This window comes from Thunnus thynnus, chromosome 14 (assembly GCF_963924715.1).
Source record: "Thunnus thynnus chromosome 14, fThuThy2.1, whole genome shotgun sequence".
NCBI lineage: Eukaryota > Metazoa > Chordata > Actinopteri > Scombriformes > Scombridae > Thunnus > Thunnus thynnus.
The window spans coordinates 22,506,511-22,526,718 of NC_089530.1; the positions used below are offsets into that span (position 1 = coordinate 22,506,511).

A 20,208-nucleotide genomic window follows, 5' to 3' on the forward strand; every position below is an offset into this window, starting at 1 on the left:
CTTTGTTTCCGTCGATGGTGCCTTGTACTGTGTGTGTGTGTGTGTGTGTGTGTGTGTGAGCTTTCATTTCAAGAGTCTGATCCAGAAACCGGCCAGAAAGTTTGTCAGGAAATCAGAAAGCTGCTTACAATGACGTAGGACAGTATACACAGATGTTTACTAAATACCAGTGTTGTAGTGAAGAAATTACATATTAACATTTGCCAACTTGCTTTTTGCGTAGACAGTAATTATGCTCGTATGCAAGCCTGTTTTTACTCTGATCAGAAAATAGTTGAGTGTCGCAAACCTTAGGGACCTCACGTGGGATACGCTCTTGTATTTTTCAGACCCTGTTGGCAGACCCTAGCTTAGTATATCATGGAAAAAAATCTAAAAAGCACACTGAGTTTTATATACTGCTGTACTTGTTTGCTGATAATCATAATACGATCTTACCAAATCTGAATTGACAACATGTTTGATAGAAATAACTAAATCTATCCTACAATACCATCTGAGACCTCAAGGAAAAAAACTCAAGTATTAGTATTAGTTCTAGCAAAGAAGCAGAGGAAACCTTCAACAGGCCAGTCAGAGAACAAACCCTCAGTGGGAGAATTGAGCATGTCGCTGAAAATGTGTAAAAAAGGAGAACAACACACTCCAGATTTTAATACATGTGTTTGTAAAGCCAGGAACATAACAGTGATGCAAATAACTACTGTAGATATTATCTCAAGCAGCTCATTGCTTAATATCCTATGTACCATGCATCGTTTTTAATCCCATAATTATATCATAGACTATTAATCTGATTTATAAGGCCTGCGGACGATACTGGACAATCTGAGGAATGTTGATTAGTCATAGTTTAGGTGGTTTCTTAAACATTTTTTAGCTCTATTTTTGTGGAACCGAAATGAGTTTCCTTTTCTGCAGGTTTGCAAAAAAAAACACATTTTTATTTGCAAGCAATAAAAGCTGATAGTTAATGCCATTCCAGCCTGTTTTTTATTTGCTCACAGTAGGCCTATAATGCTCCTAACGATGCCCTATAATACCCGATAACCGCTTAATGCACAGTGTCACCTCGTGTTTTTATATTTATGTGTGTTCCCAACATTTAGATTAATTCTCCATGCTTTTCATGTTTGTTTTTTTTTCCTGTATCCTAACAATGCTTTTCTCTCATTCTGTTCCAGTTAAGATATTGCTGAGTCAGTCTGGGGTCATGACATCATCATCATGAGATGGGGATGGGGGCTGGTGAGCGGTGACCGCAGGCGGCAACAGAGGAGGCGGTGCTCTGTGGTGTGGTTCGCAGCTGCTGGTTCTCTGCAAAAAAAAACAAAAAAAAACAAAAAAAAAACAAACAAAAATTGCGATGTCGACTCGTCTCGGGGAATAATTTGCTCAAATGTTGAAAGGAAGAACAAATTCAAGAGGTTCGAAGGGGCAGTAAGTAAGACTTTTATTGTTGCATCGCACCAAATTGCTATAAAACACCTGCAGGAGGTTGGTAGTTTTGTTGGTTGTCCAGGTGCTGAGGTTTTTGGCTTTCTGGCTTGTGGGCTGTTCTGGAGCAAAAATCTCCACACCCAGTGAAGTCATTGTGCTGCTGTTGAAATCCTGGTTGGTGGTGAACACACCAAGTAACACACAAGTAAAATATTACTTAATACCTTTTAGAGCTTACTCATTGACTCTGAGATTTAGCCCTGCCTTCATGTGAATGTCTAGCATTTCTAAGTGCATAAAACAGCATTTATGTGCTGTTTTATCTTAAAATCTAAAATCTGAAAAAACACAAACTGCAACTTAAGAGGTTACTTTAGAGACAGCCATCACAGCCACACAAATACTATGTGTTTTGACAGCTAATCTGCCCAGTTACGAATGTATGATAACCGTTCATGTTGTGAAAGTTAAATGCTATTATTAGTCAAGATTTAGAAATTTAGGCAGGTTAATTCTCTCCAACTTCTGGTTTCAACATTTAAGTCTGAAAAACACTTGTGAAATTTGTGCAGAAACACTTTTCAAAATTGCAGCAAAGACGGATAATCTCCACTGGCCCTTACTGACTGAGTGAATTTGTTCTTTCTCTCTGTGTGTTGTAGATAATTCACCTTGCCTGTATCTTGAAAATGAATCAACTTTAACATTATTATTATTGTCTTAAAATTCAATGAATTCATGCTCTTGATGCCAATGGGTTTTTGTATAATCATTTAAGGTCAAAACAGGAATAAAGGTCATAAAAAATTCACTCGGCACATAAAAGACATGTTCTTAATTCAAATTCTGGTGATTTTGTGTCACTTACATGCAGAACACATATCAATGACCAGTTTGTTAATTATCACATAATTTGAAATTTCAGCCTCCTGACTTTGTACATAGTTGATCAGCTGAATTCCTTTAAAGGTGCAATGTGTAAGAATTGGCCACCTGATCCAAACAAATAGGGAGCAGCATACCCCCCCCCCCCCTACCCTCCCACTCTCCGCCCCCAAACGCATCACCCCACCACCATTATCACTCACTGAATATAGCGTAAAGCTTACTGTTCACAGTGAATCTGTGCAGTAGTTTCAAGACATCAAAATGCTACTGAGAAATTACAGACAGTGGTAAATTACAAAAGAGCTGCACAGATCAGAAAGCGGTTGCACCACGGAGATAAGTTACAACATAACTCTAAGTAACAACTAAATAGCTACACACATGTCCCTAGGGTTGGTATAAATCATCAAATGTCACTTACTGATAGTAAACAGCAGTTTTTCTGCAATACAGAATCATGTTTTCATTAAATGCTGCCATTTTACAACACATTAATCCAGTAGAGACCTAATTTATTAATATGATATTTCAATATCGATCCAGCTTACTACAATTTGCTACGATGCCAGATGGCTCATTCAAGCTTTCACATAGCTGGTGGAATCCAGTGCAGGTCATTGGATCAGCTGATAATGAGCAGCTGATGTCACACCAGCGAGGCAGCTGCTCTGACAACATCGGTGCAACTTTCCAAATAGGCGTTACTTGGATAAACTGACCACATATTGGGAATCTAAATGGATACTTTCTCGCCTGAAAAAAAAAAATTAAAACTTAATGTTAAAAATGTTAAAACATTAACTTAAAACTTAAGTGACATATTAACAGTCCTACAGCGAAACTTGCAGTAGCTTTCAGTCTGGTTTCTGCTGATTGCTCTGGCCAACACTACTACTTCTGCCTCTCATGCTGAACTGAGGGCAGACTGGACACTACAGTGACTCGCTATCGCCCCTGAGGTACAAAGTGGTATTACAAGACAGTACTGGCCAGACGGTGCCGGAGCTAGCTAGTTACCATGCTAACTTCAGTAGATATCTCTGCAACACAATACATAGATGTCTTTGACATAATGTTGAAACTGTTATTTCTTTACATTCTGTTGATATTTTTAGTTAATTTTTGAATGTTTTAAACTAAATTCTGGCCAAATCTTACACATTGTACCTTTTAAGGACAATAGTTAGCAAGCAAAGTTCATGTATAGTCCTTACATGCACATGCATTAAAATACTGCTTTAACAACAACATAATTATATTATTTATAGAAATGATTTCTACTTCAACATAGTAAATGAAGGATAAATAAAATATAAATTAATAAAATCATATCTTAATTATTAAATGAAACTGTTTTTAAATATTTAAGTAAATTGAAGAAAATTTGAGTCTCATAAAAGACATTTATATTTTTAAATACTTTCTAATACATGCTGTACTTCATACAGCATAGCTTTCTGTACATAATAAAGAATTTGATATAAACAACAATGATGAGGTTTCATAGTAAGGTGTGTAACTCCTGGCTGAGTGTGACTGGCTGACAAACAGCACAGCATTTGGAAACAGGTTATTTATGGGTTGAGTGAATTTCATGATCCTCAGGCTGTTATCACAACCACATTGTTTCATTTCAAAATATGAAAGCATGCATCATTCCTGAAATATTTACTATTTTCCCAAAACATTTTATCCTTCCAAGAATAATGATTTCTGTTTGTCCTGAGTTGAACCAAATTTTCTGTCTGGCAAAAAAACCAAACAATTTAGATCTTCAAGGTGAAAAACACATCAGAAAGACGTTAAAATGTTTTGCCAAGAGCACTGAAATATATATATATATATATATATATATATATATATATATTTTGCTGTCAGGTGATCCATTAGAAAGACTTGCTCTTATGTAAACAACAAAAATCACCTTGAAGACAACAGAAAACTGACTCAAAATACCTGTACATGCCCAGTAGAAATTATTATTTTTGTTTAAGCACTTTAGTATGGACAGCAAATGTTAAGAAAATATTTATATATATTTTTTTATAGTAGTTAAGTAAAAGATTTAGTTTTTTGTTTGTGATTGATAAGACTGCTTTGTGGAAAATAAAAACTTCTCTCAGCATAAATCTTGTCCTGAGTTTGGAAATAAACCATCTGCCGCCCTTCAATCTGCATACTGTACTGTTCTAGTCATTTCTCGTCCATGGACTCCTTTCCTGGTGAAGAAATCTCTCTCATACTTCTCACCCCAGGGGTCTCATATGAGGCTGGGAACCAGTTCCATAAACCCCCTCAAGATTAGAATTTGTTACATTTTCTTACTTTTTTCTTTACTTTTTTTTTGAGTTATTGGGCCCTATTTTTTGTGGGGGAGCAAAGACCAGCAGCACTCTGACAGTTTCCTAACCTTGAAATTAGTTTTGCCTGTCACTGCACAGGTTTTTGGTATTTTGGTGGATTGGATCATAGTAGTTGCACTGAGAATACACGTCTCCATCACATCACTCCTTTGTCGGCTAGGGGATTTTGTCAGTAAGAGCAAACTAAATACTTGTGCAGAATTAACAAACTAATGCTCAAAATGTAAATTTTAATTAAACACTTTTCAACCAGTAGACGAATTTGAAACCAGCATCAAAAATGAACATTTTAATGTGTCAGTAAATAAGTCTGCATTTGTCTATAAATTAATAATGCCTCTTACATCTGCCATCCACAGCTGCTTCGTACTGCATCAAAAGCTTCTCCATCTGTTCATTAAATCTCTGCAGATTTCTGAAGGCAGCAGGACAGATATGTTGATAAATCTGCATCCTCTGATCAGAGATGTGCTTGTGATCTGAGCGGAATGCCATTACACACAGACATTCACTATGATTACCTTAATTAAATCATGTGCACAGGATACCGGGCTAAAGATCAACCACACACACCAGACTGGTCAGTTATAACTCTGTATCCTGCTGTTCGTGTTGCAGCTAAGGGTGTTATCAAACCCAAAATCTTAAAATAGTCTGAATCAGTGGATGAGTTGGTAAACTTGTTGGGTTTTCCTGTTTGTGCGGCTTCTTTTCACACAGAAAAAAGTGAACGTGAATGCATCACTACAGGCCACATGAGAACATTTACTCTGCTCATTGGTTAGTTGCGTCTTGGGTGCGAGCAAGCACATAAATGCAGGAAGAAGGTCCTGAAGAAGGTCTTCTGGCCAAATGCAAAGTACTTTGTGCGCTAGTTCAGGTTGGATCTTGATTCCCTCTCTGGCTAGTTGCTAGCAACTGTTGATTTCACTCACCCACATCCCAGTGTTCAAAGCACACCTGACTATGAGAGCCATTTAGCTCAAACTTGCATTGTATGCCTAGTAGTTGGGTCGGATCAAGGTTGAACACATTCACACACAACGAGCCACTCCAGAATTGGGACTGGACAAAGACCTCTTTCTCAAAGGGTCTCAGTAACCTCCACTGATTTTTTACGATTGCTATGTTCACATCATAGACTGTATATAAACACAGATGTAGTGAGGTGTGATGTCCCCAACTGTATTGCATTGGAGCTGGTTTGAAGTCCAGAGTTGCAGCTTACGATTGGTGCCATCTTTTCCGTTTGGAGCGAGGACCTTCCAAATAAGGAGTGCAGGGTGTTGCCTTTCATACTCTGGAAACACATCCTGCTACCTCGGAAACACCGAGTGGTGCACACTTGGGCTAACATTAGCTACTTTGGCTAAATTATGCTAACATGGCAGGTATAGTTATCAAGTAACATTAAACGTAACAAAATATTGCGACTATAGTCCGACTCAATGTGAGTCCCGGAGCTGGGGAGAGCAGCAGGTGAGCCCACTGTCAATCACAGCTGTCAATCAACGCCCACACTGCAGACATCAAAGCTACTATATGTCTTCAATCTTATTAATGGAGAAATAATTTCCAAAATGACCACTAGCACACTTATTAGAGAATTTAGCGATTGAGACCATAATCACTCTTTGAAAAAAAATAATTGACTAATTGACTATTTCAATTCATTGGAGTCAACATCTAGCGGCTGTCAGTGACATTGCACTTTAAGGTACTTCCACATTGGCTTCAGTCTGCCTCTTGGTTCAGATCTGCTCGAACAAATTGCACCAAGGGGGAAACAGTCTGATTCAACTGGACTAAACAAGTCAGGTTTGAAAACATTCTTGGTTACAGTAGCATGCCTGACACCAAAATGTCTCTTTCCAGTCTAAAATAAAAGGGTTCACCTGAAGGACAAATAGTTTCAAGAGAGGTGGACAATCTATTATTTTTATGGAGTTTACTGTGGCTGCTTCTTCTCATCTACAAGGAGAAGGCTGCCTGGAGATCAATCTAAATCTCAAGCTGCATTTCTCAACTAAATATCTAAATATTCTCAGCAGACTGAAAAGAACAGAGAAGATAAAGAGAAAAAAAAGATGCAGAACAAAAACAGCGTGTGAACTAGGAAGAGAAGGACAAAGAGCAAACAGGAAAGAGTGCGTGTGAAAGGAGGCAAGTTATATTTATCTGCCTATAAAGCCCAGCATGCTTCTCGTTTTGAATCTCTGGCTTGTAGAGTAAAGTTTAGCAGAAGTGAATCCTGGCTGTAAGAAATGATGTCAATACACCAATAAAAGCTCTCAAACCGAGGAAGTTGTCTGACTGGATGTCTGTTGTTGTTATTGATGGTACATTTGAAGGAGCATAACTGAACTACAGCTTGTTCGCGTTTCATATGGCATATTTAGGACACGTTCACCCCTTATAGGTTTGGTTCTACTGGACTGGCAAGAATAGTTAAAAACTGAAATGTATATAGTATCTCTGTCCTCGTCTAGTGAATATTTATGGTAGCAAAAAAGATAGGTGACACTGTGAATTCAAAAGCTAAAAGGTGACAGTTTAACTTGGTAAATCTGAGCATAACTGCCATTTCCTCCATCATGTCAGGATGTGTTGTCTCCTTCTGCTTTTTCAAATGGCTCATCTTGCACAACTAAAAGTTTCCACCAATGCTCATATTCATCTGTTTCTTATATACATAAAAAAAAACTCTGCTAGATATGCAGTTCAACCACATAGAGTGTCTTCATTTTCAGCAACACCTGATGACAACACAGGTGACAAAAACTTTACGCATATTTGCCACTTTGTTTGTGAAAGGTAGTGTGAAACCTAGGTGGACAGGATGCAAAGTGCAAACAACAAATCTCAAGTTCGATTCACACTAGAAGTAAATAAACTTGTGGGTGTGATCACACTTTAATTGGACACTTAGTGCTAGGTACAGCAATGACCCTCTATGCAACCACTCAGTTCAGTTCAGCCTCTGAAGTCTGAAGCAAGCAGTTTTAGCCCTTGTCTCTTTAAAGGACAGGTTCACAGTTTTTCAAGTCTGTCTTAAAACAACAGTCAGACAGAAAAATTGTGAACCTATCCTTTAAGGTCTCCTTCCTGATGAGCCCACTGTGTCCTGATTGGTTAGCTCCAGGAAGCTGGCCCTCAGCAGACTTGTGGCAGCTCTGGAGGCTATGTCAACAAACAGTAATAGTAGGATTTTACTTATTTTTCTCATTCTTTTCTCGAAATGGGAACTTTTCAAATACATCCGTACATGTTCGAGCCCAAATCTTATCTGAAATATGCGAGTGGACAACACAAACAACCCGTGGAACAACCTTAGCAACAAAGGCTACAGAACGGATGGTCGTTTATGGGCATGCGCGAACAATATGACGTCATCACAAGGAGAAAGTAGAGGTAACATTGCAAACAAAGCGTTCACACCAGACAGCACCTTCCCATTCACTTGAATGAGAAAGTGTGTCCAAACTTTTGACTGGTACTGTGCATCCCTTAACTCAAATTTAAGCTGAGCACAGCTTTCATTCTCCAGCAGATGAATGTGAAAACAGCCTTCTAGTGTCAAACATCATTCTGCACAGTGAAGCTCAAACATCCATGTGAAGTATAAATAAGCAAAACACATTTTTGAGTGCATCTTATTCAAAGTTTATACCAGCTGAAAACCTTTTTTTTTTTTTTCCCATCGGTGATTTAATTTCTCACCTTGCTAAAAGTTTGTGGATGGGTTTTCCAAGGTGTGTCACTTCTGACCACACCCAAACACGCCCAGCAGTGGTGCAACAGAAACATTCAGCCGGATAGGGCAGTGAGACGCTGCTTTTCAGCCTGTACGTCAGCAGACAATACTGGCAGAGACACGTTTTTCTCATAGCAGGGTTTCAATATCACGTACGGTTATCATGCATTTAACAAAATGTTAAGAGATTAGGTAGGACCTTGGACACGCTGAACCATCAAACTGATGGCAAGATAAGCATTGTCTTATGGCTACAGACAGCAAGTTGTTTAGTTCCTTGTTTTTTATTTTTATTTTGCACTCTTCTAAAGCCTCTTTTCACCCTGTGAAATCCCTGCAGAATGATTAAGAGCAGTTTTATCTGACAGTGTGCAACATCTCAGTATCAACATCAGAGATAAATAAATATCTGACCGATCTGAGTGAACAGCAAGTAACACAGAATTGTCTCCTGGTGAGTAGTTAAATATTGGATGATTTTTAAAAACACAAATATTCTTTAGGTTGTGATTTTTGTCATTCAGTCCTCAGTCCTTCCACCACAAACAGCTGAAAATATTTGTAATTATTTCAAATTTTCTGTAATTTTCTGTGGAAGCTGAAAATGCTGTGTCATCAACTACAGTATGTGTTTAATAAACTCAAACGAAAAAAATCTGTGGCTCTAGACAGTTTTCTTTCTAACTAGGCCTTAAACAAGTCAAGTTTAAAAAAGTCAAGCATAAAAGAAACAAGATGGTAAAACTTTCAGCTTCCTTTCATTTGAACAAGTTTAAGAATATTTTATGCATGCAGGAAAAGGACTAGACTGTGGCTGTATTTGATGAAATATTAAGTGTGTGTGTGTGGGTGTGTGTGTGAAAAAAAAAAAAAAAAAAGTGTAGCTTACACCGCAGTTAATTGCAGCTTAAAGGTCAAACTGATTAGCAGCTGGAAGTCAATGATCTTGACCTCAGGAGGAGAAAGGTCACCGAGGTCACAGACATCTGTCACTGTTGATTTGTTAGTTGCCTTTGAATATTTTATAATTTTATGTACTACGTCTCTAATTTTGCCTTTTTACACTTTTTTTTTTTTACCATTTTTTTGGCTACATGAAATGCTTGTTCATGAGTGTCGAACCAGGAGCTACATATATCATTTGACCCTGGATGATCATTAGTTTATGCAGATGTATAGGTTTTGCCGAAAGCAGATTGACATGTGGGCGGGAGTGTGGATTTTGCTCAGCAAAGACGAAATTACTCACACAATGAAAGTTCGTTGATGACTAGGTAAGGTAAAGTAATGCAAATATATATAAACAGATGACGGTTGGTGAAAGTGTTTTCTCTACGGAGGTGAGTTTCGGTCAGTAACTGCAGAGCGTTATAGTCTGTGGGATGTGATTAATTATCAATGTCAGCAATCACTCCTGTTCTTGTGCCACAAACAGCTAAAAATATTTGTAATTATTTCACATTTTGTCGCAAATTTTTCTGTGGATTTGGAAGCTGTGTGACAAACTATGTATTTAATAAACTCAACAGAAAAACAAATCTGTGGCTTTAGATTATTCCTTCTTTCTAACTTGGCCTCAAACAAATCAAAAAGATGGTCAAACATTAGGCTTCTCTTCATTTTAATAAGTTTAACAAACATCCAAGAATATTTTATTCATGCAGGATAAAGACTAGACTGTAGCTATATTTGATGATAAAAACAAGACCATAGTGTTTATATTAAGGTATGGAGAAACAAACATCAAGTGTGTGTGTGTAAAAATGTGTAGGGTACCCCCAGTAAATTTTGCCATTTTCTACCGTTAGATATGAGATCTAATCATACCCACAAATGCCAATTAAATGAGTCAACAGCTCACGTAGCTTGATGCTGTTTAGCCTTCAGACTTGAACAATACGCCTGTTTGTGGCTTTGGTTTGATCTGGTGATCTAAACAGAGATTACAAATGACAGACAATGGGGGAAACTAGGAAAGATGAGGTTGAGTTTGACATTTTGATCAGGTGAGGTTAAGACACACAAACAAACACACTAAGAACTGTATGACTGTCAGTAAACAGTTATCAGTGTTTTCTGTTGAGCAGTCTTTAAATGGTTAAGCTTGTCCTTGACTCTGCAGAGAGAGGAACAAGTGGGAGTTGAGAGAGAGATGAAACATCTATGTGAATGCAATTTGGGGTCAGATCATTAAAACCTCAAATCACCCCACAGGTTTTATACTCAGCAACAGTTTCTTTGAGCAAGGCACTAAACCCTCTAAGTGCTCTGGAGTGTTATCTCTATGCTTCTGGTAACTTTTTCTGCACAGCTACATGCATGAAGGCTTTTGATGCATCTTTTTTTCAGCTTTGCTTTATCCTCAGTTTTAACATTTTTCAGTATTTTTCTAAGCTTCTAACTTAAAGGTTAGTCATTAATCATTCCTCCTGTTCATACTGGCCATTAAAAGATCCCCTTCAAATGAGCTTTCAGTGTAAGTGATGGGGACCAAAATCCACACTGTGTCCACACAGTCATTTTATGCAAAAATGCATTTAAAAGTCTATCTGAAGCGTATATGAGGCTTCAGCACATTTATAGTCTTTTTAGCATCAAATTCCCTCTTTGTGTTTCTTCAGACATTTTCCCTGTTGAGCTGCAGTGGAAGTATAGTAACAAAAAGAGGGACTTTGACTATTTTAGATGGCTGAAGCCTCAGATAAGCTTTTAAATACATTTTTTGCACAGAAGGACATTGAACATTGTAAGTGCGTTATGAAGTGATCCTCTAATAGTCAGGAGGAATGACTATGGCAAGAAAAACCTATTTTTAATGTTCATTTGGGCACCTGACTGTTGTTTTAACCCATCCTTTAATGATCCATATCAATTGAACTGCTTTAATATATCTAGACCTTGTTGTTTTTTCACTTTTTTTCCCCACTTGAGTTCAGGTGCAGGACAGCCAGCATAGGACATAGAGGCAGATGACCCAGGCAGGGCTACTGTAACACAGTTCCCTGATAACAGTGAGTCACTGCAGTGTTCTTGCTACAGACGATAAGAGGAACATAAACAGATATTCATCAAGATGTGCTTCTCGTGTACTCTGGCACCTGGACGCCTCAGTGCTGCATGTGTGGAAATCCATTTTGTTTTGTTTTTCTCAACAGTCTGACTCATGCATGAATCTGCTCTTGCTTTCACCTTTTAACTGTAATACACTCATTTAAATTTCAAAGACAAATTTTACTTGTAAACTTGCACTTGTTCAAAATCCATAAAATGACCGCTTGAACTTCCTTGAAAACATTGCCTCTTCATAAATGACCTCGTGTAACACTAGGTGTGACCAAAAAAAAAAAAAATCAAACCACTTAAATCATTACAGTTTTTTCCTTCCTGTCTTTTCAAACCAAACTCTCTAACCATGTTTTGGTTCACCCCAACAAACAGGAATAAACAACTGTTTCTTTTTTTTTGTACTATTGCACCTGCGCGCTGCAGACTAGTGCTGCTCTACTGCCAGTGACTCTGTCACCTGTGCAGAGCTGTCTAAATGTTTCTTAGTTAACTTGTCATCATTGTTACCTTCCAAGTTGGAACATTATTTCCTGGAAACACACAGCTGCAGTTGTTGTGGACTGTGGAGCAGGAAAGTGGAGAGGAACACACCCCGACAATCACCTACAGCTGGCAGGTGTTGCACCAGCGATGGTTCCACCTCATTTAAACTACATGCTTATTTTAGCTGGTTCAGAAGCCATGTCAGAGATATCATGTAAAGAAATATATAAGTATAAAGTAGGAAATTTGTAGTACTGTTCTCATGTCAAAAAAGAAACAATTCACTTATCAGATACTGTATGTATGTCTTACACATGTTTCTTATATATTTTCTTGTATGTAAATATATAAAATATTAAAGCTTATTCTCTGATGCAGATCAGTGCTGAATAATAAAAGTCTGAACAAAACACTCAGATTTAAAACTTTGTTTACATCAAAAAGCATCAGTGCATGTATCAAATACATGACTTACACACTCTAATCTCTACTCTTATCTCTTTACTGTAATCCTATTACTTGTTATACAGCACACCTTAAAAAAACATAAGACTGGAGAAATTCTCACAAGTAACTATAGCAGCAGACCTAACAAACAGGTTCATTCACAAATCTCACACAGTTATCAGTTGACTGAACAATCAGTAAATGCAAAACTGGAGAAATTCCAAATTAATCAAAGTCCTGCAGCAACTAGACAGCAGCAATAACACACCAGCTTTTATATATTATATATATATATACATATAGTTTAATTTCCAATACAGAGCTGATTCACTGTTAAATATTGTATGTCTTGTCCATTGTCATATGTCTTGTTTATTTTCTTCCAGTTGATGATAAAACTCAAAAGAAGAAAGTCCCATGAGTTTTATCTTCATCTGCGAGCAAGCTGACTAACTGTGCGAGTTACTGAGCCAGGCTGCCTTACAATGTCTCGTCTTGTTTGTCAGATTATAATTACTGAACCAGGTTCCAGACGGCAGTGCTCATCACAAAGACACTGTTACATAAACGCAGAAAACAAATACTAAGATTATTTTGAACACTGTAATGAGTGGAAGTTTGAACACACCACACCATACAGAACTCAGTCCCAAACATGCACACTGATGACAAAAGATGAGTAATTGTTAGAAACAGTGTTGTGTAAGAGGATGGTTTGATTCCTCAAGCGTCAAGAGACACTCATGAGCAATTATTTCTTTTTAAATAAAAAAAAAAGTTTTGTAACCTCTCTCTCATTTAATGTATCATTGCCTTTTTTTTAAGATCAGATAGCTTTGCATTTCTGCTTTGCTGGACAGTACAAACTACACAGTGTCTTGCCTGTGTGTGTGTGTATGTGTGTGTGTGTGTGTGTGTGTGTGTGTGTGTGTGTGTGTGTGTGTGTGTGTGGCTCAGTCAGTCATTGCAATGCCTTAAGGCTTCTGTGCAGCACTGGCTGAGAATACGCCCGGACATGTCTAAGAGCAAACTTGCCACAAATACAAGCATGCACACACACACACACACACACACACTCACACACATACACACATATATATATACACACACACACACACACACACACAGCCGTGCACTGTGGTAAAAGCCAGCTGCTCTGCTGGTTTACAGCCCAGATAAGACAGTCCTGGGTTCAGCCTCACTCTAACACCACTGACTCACTGTTCTGATGAAATGATGAAACAACCAATGACCTCAATGACACCTAACGAGGAGGAATGCAGTATGAGCTGCCTTCTTCTCAGATAATCGAATTATAGAAAAATATGTTTTCTCACTCATCTTAGTTGTATCCAGGAATGTTGATAGTTTTGGTTTCCCAGGTTTTTATTCATCCTAATACTGTGAAGGTGCACTGAAGAAATCTCATCGGAACTACTTTCTGCTACTGTTACTACTACTACTGTTGACTTTTTCAAATGTAATTTTACAATGTTTTGAGTAACCCAAACAAAATTCCTTCATTGTGTTCAGGTGGGGGCAGGAATCTCACAGATGAATATCTCTAAATCTGGCAAAAATAAAAACCAACACTATCCGCATGGCTAAATACCACCATGGGTCTTTCACACCTGTTTGATTTGGTTCAGATAAACTCTGGTGTATGTGCCTGTCTGGTCTGGTGTGTTTGGGCTGGCGTTAAAGTTTAACTGAACCCTGGTGCAGTCCAAACAACCTATCTAATACCACCGGAAAAGGAGGGTCTCTGTCTGGTTCGAAGCGGACTCTGGTGTACTTTGGTTGTGGTCTGAAAGCAAATGGACCAACCACAGGATTTTATGATCATGGATATGTGGTTTTAACATGAGTCCAAAAGCTAAACAACTACTAACTCCTCAAAGCTGCTCCATATTGTCAACTGTCCCCACCATGTTCATTCCTCCTAAATTGACACCAGATGCTGGTGCGGACCCGGGCTGGATCTATGGCTAATGTGAAGGTCAACATTGTGGGTTTGACCAGTGTCCAACAGTCTGATATGAAAGGGTCCAACGCAGGTTAAATGTGCGTCACTAGACCCACATCATACATGCGCCTGCTGTATGAAAGTGGTATAAGACTATGTGAAAGAATAAGTTTTGTCAGCAACCACCCTTTAAAATTATTTAGTTTATTTGTTTTATGGAAAAGTCAGTAAATTAATTTTTTCTCCCCTATATTACATTTTGTATTGTTTGAACCGCAATTCATTGCTCAGCAGTACCATAGAAAGCCACTAGTATGATCAAAAGTCAGAGCTGTTGAAACACATGTTGTCACATAGTGATCCTCTGGGGAAGTACCAGGAAAAGAAAAAGAGAAATAAGGCTAAAAGTGGAACGTGTCTGTATTTCCATTAACTTTCGCATGTTCATATAGCATTTACTGTTAGTTCAAATGCTTACATTTTCCTGATCAGCAACCTCTTGCGGTCATGTGAATAACAAGACAAAAGTAGCGTGTTGTGAGAGAGCCGCAAAACCTGGTTGGGGTGGATGATTGGGTCTGACTTTGACACCAGAGAGGTTTGCATCCCATCCCACACCAACAGCCGAGCTGGTTTCATTTAACCATGATACTGATGTTTCTCTAACCTTAACCAAGCTGTTCTGTCATATGAATCATTTTTGTAACGTCGCTCGCTCAAAAGAACAAAACCTTTTCCGCCTAAAGTAACTGTACGACTCTCTGAAGGAACTGTGTCATTGGGTTTAATTTTAACAAACAAGATGTGGTCAACCCACACCACTGTGGAATACATTCACAATGCATTAGTGATCACAGTAACTTATAATTGTGTTCAGAGAAGAGCATTCGGCAAGAGTGGTGATTCGTGTTAGTATCATCCAGTCTGAATGTGTTTGTGGTTGTGTTTCCTGTGAGTCTGAAGGAGTATATCTGCAGTGATGATGGTGATTCCTTTGTTTATTCTCACGGCAGCCGAACTGGTCATGAGTCAGCTGGGAGGGAGGGATATGGAGAAATCACACCCACAGTTGATAAAGCTGAAACAAAGATGTGAAAGGTAAACGTCTGAACCCTTAAACCATAGCTTGAAAAGTTAAAAAAATATTATTAGTATTGTCTGAGTAACTCAAGTCTGATATAGCTTTTCCATTCTGTTACAATAGCTGCTGTATTTTATTACGAAACAGCTGATGAATGTTTGTTCATTAGTCAGCATGATCGGGGGCGTGGTTTCATGTTTTACATTTACTGCCTCTCTAGTTTGATGAGTTGAGATGTGGTAACAAGGTGACATGGCTAAAACAAAGTCTGGCGGAAACACTTCACTGTTCAGACAGGTTTTAAACAAGTCAACTATTTAGCTTGATTATTTAAACAATCTTTATTTGGAGCTAGAACTGAAACTGAGTGCACCTGAAGTGTTGGTAATAACTTCTCATTGCACAAAATGTGCAGTGTTTGGATAAAAATGTTCTCCTTTTTTTTTTTTTTTTTTTTTCTCTTCCAAATGATGGAACATCTCCTGCATGAAAGTCAGATGCACTACACGCCAATCCACCACCCCGACAACCCCACCTTGTCTTCTAGAAATGACCTCATAAACAACTAATCTGGCAACAAAAGCACTTTGGTTGTGGTTTCAGTCAAATGTTAATAAAGTAAACACATCATGCCTCATGCTTCAAGTCCCTGTTTACTATTTCAATACTATTAAATCATAATAATAATAATAAGCCATGATCTTCTGAAAAAGTGCTGTGAAAAAGTTAACATAAGAATAAAGGGGTTTAATTGTGCTTTAGTTGCTACGAGCAGTAATGTATTGCATGAGTGGATGTGGCAGGAAAACAAAGGAAATGCATCATCATTGTGATTTGCCAGATAGATCAAAAACATTCCTTAGTATGTTGATAAAAAGCATAATACAGCATAACGTGTCTAACAAAATATTAAATTAACCATATGTAACCGTAATCTCTGTTATTTCTATAGTTTTTATAATTGTTTTTCCCATAACTGGGACTTCCTGACAAATAACTGGACTCCTGTTTCCATTTAAGTTTCCACTGTCCGCCTGCTTTGAGCTAAATTTCGGCGCCCTTAAGGAAATGGTGCTAAATCAAATTTCAGTCATTCGTGAGGAGAGAGAGGGGCGCTGGCAGTGCCTGTTGCCATTTCAATTCTGTGTGTACACTGGCAAGGACTTTTTTATAAATGAAAAGACAGGAAGAGCACATTTTTGAAAAATAACAACATGTTTCCTGCTGTTGCCTATTGAATCATGTGCTGTACGCCCAAATAGTGTCACCTTATCAATGACGTACATCTGATTCTTCCTAATTTGTAAAATACAATGGAAAAGCGAAGCAGAACCAACCTACAAGTGCCGAAGGTTCAGATTATGGAAAGCTCCAAGTTACGGATCATTACGTTTACGGAAAGCATTCATTGTGTGGAAAGTTTGTTTTCTTAGCTTGAAAAGTGCTATACAAATAAAATTATCATTACTATTAAGTCATGTTAATGGAAAAAACACACCATAAGACACAGGGTTGGATGTCCCTTTATTTTCTGCCTCTCTATATTAAGGGCACACTACTTCATTTGTTAGCACTGAACACTGGTATTGGACATAAATTGTGACATTTGGAATTGTCCAGTATGAATATAATTAGTTGGATACTTGAAAGGAAACCTGTCCGATTGTATGACAGCTCATGTTTTTTTTTTTTTTTTTTGTCCTTTTGGACTTCTCTTTAGGGATATCACCATGTTTCCAGATCTAAACTATTAACTGGGTGAGTAAAATTTAATTGTTACTGATAGGGATGGTATCTGAAATTAAGGTAACCCAAGTTGTAAGAAACTGGAATTTTCCTTTAAAAAGGTCAATCGCCATACAAACCCATTTGGCCAGTAGACTAATCAATCCTTATTTCTAAAAGCATTCCCTCTCTTTCATTGTTGACACAAGTGGTTAGTTGATAAAATGTTGCTGTGCAGGACACAAAGAGGAAGAATTAAAGCCAGGGGTTAAAGTGGGCCAGATGGATCCAGAACAGCGTTCCAGTACCTTCAATTAATAAGTAAATAAATCTGATTTGCAGTTTCATACATAATTATGTCAAGCGAGTTCATTTTTCATGTGCTGCAGCCAGGCGTTCCTTCCAGCTGATGCCATCGAGATACTCAACAAATCAGAAAGTAATGTCACCCCACGACCCTGCCCCCACACTCAACAACCATCCTTTTTACGTTCTCATCACTTCCCTTCAGTGGGTTCATGCGTGCAGATGTCTATAAACTCGCGGTACTTCGGCATCTAGCTAGCTACAGAAGGGCAGTGAGTGTAAACGGAGTTGCTTTTTTCTAAAGTGGTGGATAATTTCCAATGTAACGTGTCAGTCAGAGCCCAACAAACATTACCAAACACACAAGCTGTTTTATGTGCAATTTGGCTATCTGTCTCGCTAGCTACCGGTGTAGTAGCTGACACCCCCTGCTAAACCCTCCCGACTGACATCGCAAGCAGCGCAAGCCAGGGAGATAGCTGGGGCAGACTTATCACCCCAACTGGCGGTGCTGGCAATGACTGTCAGGAACCCCCTACAGGGGCTCTCTTCCCCTGGTCTGTCTGTGCTCGCTGTCAACTGTCAGCTGTCAGCTGTCAGCGCGGGTGTGGGGTGATTTTAGGTCCACCACACTGGTCCCGCTGCTAGTATGAGGAGCATAAAGTGCCCTCAAATTGGGATGAGTATTTCCCAATTAGAAAGTACATTATTAATGTTAATGCGTGATAATGAAGAAATTTAAAGTTTGCATAAGCAATGTCATTCATTTTAGGTTTTTTTTTTAATCAACATTGGTTATGTACATGATGTGTTGTTGTAGTTATCTGGTGAATTCAAATACAGCACAGCCCAGAGCCACAACAAGAAATGGGTGCTTAAAAGAAAGTCAGCTGATCACACATAGCACATAGCCTGTCCACAAAGAAAACAAGTCCACCGGAGATAACAGTACAAACAAATTTGAGGTGAGTCATTTTACCCTGCTGCACCACTACATCAGAAAAGGTTCACCTGCCAAATCCCACTTTAACCCTTGGTTAAAATGTAGGAGAAGAAATAACATCCAGTCATGTCCACTTGTCATGTTGGGTTTAACAGTTAAATTGTTGAAAATAAAGAGATGTGCACACTCAACTCATTTGTCATAGTAATTCAGTGGAAAGTGAGTCAAATCGTGCCCTGACATGTGTGAAACCATACACACACGCACACACACACACACACATACACACACGCGCGCAAATGTGACACAATGTGCTATTTTGAAAGTACCTGAGTAGATAAAATTTGCATTGGTGGTGTGGAGCATATGGTGTGGCGACTGCAAAATGTTAAATGTCAGATCTATTTTTGTTACAGTATGTTGTTGTTTTACACAAAGTTATGTCTTATATACTGTATGCTTTTTGTGACATAAAGGTCAAGCGAAGAACAGCCTTCTCATTATATTATCTGTTTGGGAAAATGGCTTGTGGAAATATTAATACATGCAATGGCACTTTGTCAAGGGTTACAACCTTAAAATTTAATTGAAATACATCGCATGTATCTAATTTTTCCCACCCTGAAATTGTACCTGGACTTTGGTGTATAACTGAAAGATCACCCATCACTGCTGGATTAAAGACAAATAATGCAGAACTGACATTTTAAATAAATTGTATTATCATCAAAAAAGTATTAACAAGAAGTAGGGCTTTAGTATTGCCTCTTGTTTGGATGTGGAAACAACCCTAAAAAGTTGTTTTTTGCAACTCATGAGAAGCTACACGTGAAGGGTTAAGAGTCAGCTTTGGTTAAAATGCAGAAGCTTGTTGCTGTGGAGAGGAGGTGCACACGCACACACACACACACACACACTTATACACACACAGTGGTGAGGTTGCTGTTGAGTTGAGGGAACACGTTGTCTTTCTTGTTCAGACAAACCGGACAACAGGCGGACATGTTGAAATGTAAAACTGCACAGTCACACTCACACTGACGTAGTCATGTTTGATATCATCGGGAAGTGTCGCAATTGCTGTCTTGAGTATGTGATACTGCTCTCTCTGCATGATTCGTTTACTTATCATTGGAAATAAAGTTTAAAGTCACATTACAATGTTAAGAACTTTTGTGAATTACACTTGTGCACAAGCAATAGATGCTTGATTATATTATATTGATTATATATTAGATTTCTTGCTTATATATATATATACACACACACACAATCACACACAAATACGTACACAAACACACACACACACACACACGTATGCAAACATACACACACAGAGCAAGTTTTAACAATAATCTTTTCTTATTTTAACTTATGAAATGTATTTATTTTGTTGAATTGATTCTTGATGCTTTGGCAACATTGTTGTTGTGACATTCATGCCAATAAAGCAAATTTGAATTGAACTGAATTTGTGTGATGTGGAAATTAATTGCAGTAGTCACTTTAATATGTGTTTATGAAAAGGCCACTTACAGCCCTGCTTGTTTTTGTAATAAGGAAGTTTTATATTTTGAGTACTTTCACTTTGACTCTGTGTTTATACACATTCGTCATTGATACAGGGCATCGGTGTTGGTGTGTCATCATTATTTAGGATTTAGCAAGTCATGTTTTGGGCATTTGGAGAATCTGCTGAGCTCAAGTCTCATTATGAGTAGTGCTCACGTGGGCACACATTTAGGA

The 20,208-nt window shown here is 38.2% G+C and overlaps 2 long non-coding RNA genes across 11 annotated transcripts in view; one reads left to right on the forward strand and one right to left on the reverse strand.

Moving 5' to 3' along the window:
- The window catches only part of LOC137197283 (uncharacterized), a 98,792-nt gene extending 89,496 nt beyond the window's left edge, over nt 1-9,296 (forward strand). For all 9 annotated transcript variants that reach the window (XR_010931384.1, XR_010931385.1, XR_010931379.1 and 6 more), the window contains one exon: nt 1,185-9,296. This is a non-coding gene — a long non-coding RNA (uncharacterized lncRNA). The remainder of the gene's footprint in view (nt 1-1,184) is intronic.
- The window catches only part of LOC137197284 (uncharacterized), a 42,324-nt gene continuing 23,325 nt past the window's right edge, over nt 1,210-20,208 (reverse strand). Inside the window, exon 4 of one of the 2 annotated variants that reach the window (XR_010931387.1) lies at nt 1,210-1,317. This is a non-coding gene — a long non-coding RNA (uncharacterized lncRNA). Of the gene's footprint in view, nt 1,318-15,379; nt 15,486-20,208 lie in introns of those variants that run through there. The other variant, XR_010931388.1, reaches the window with a different exon arrangement.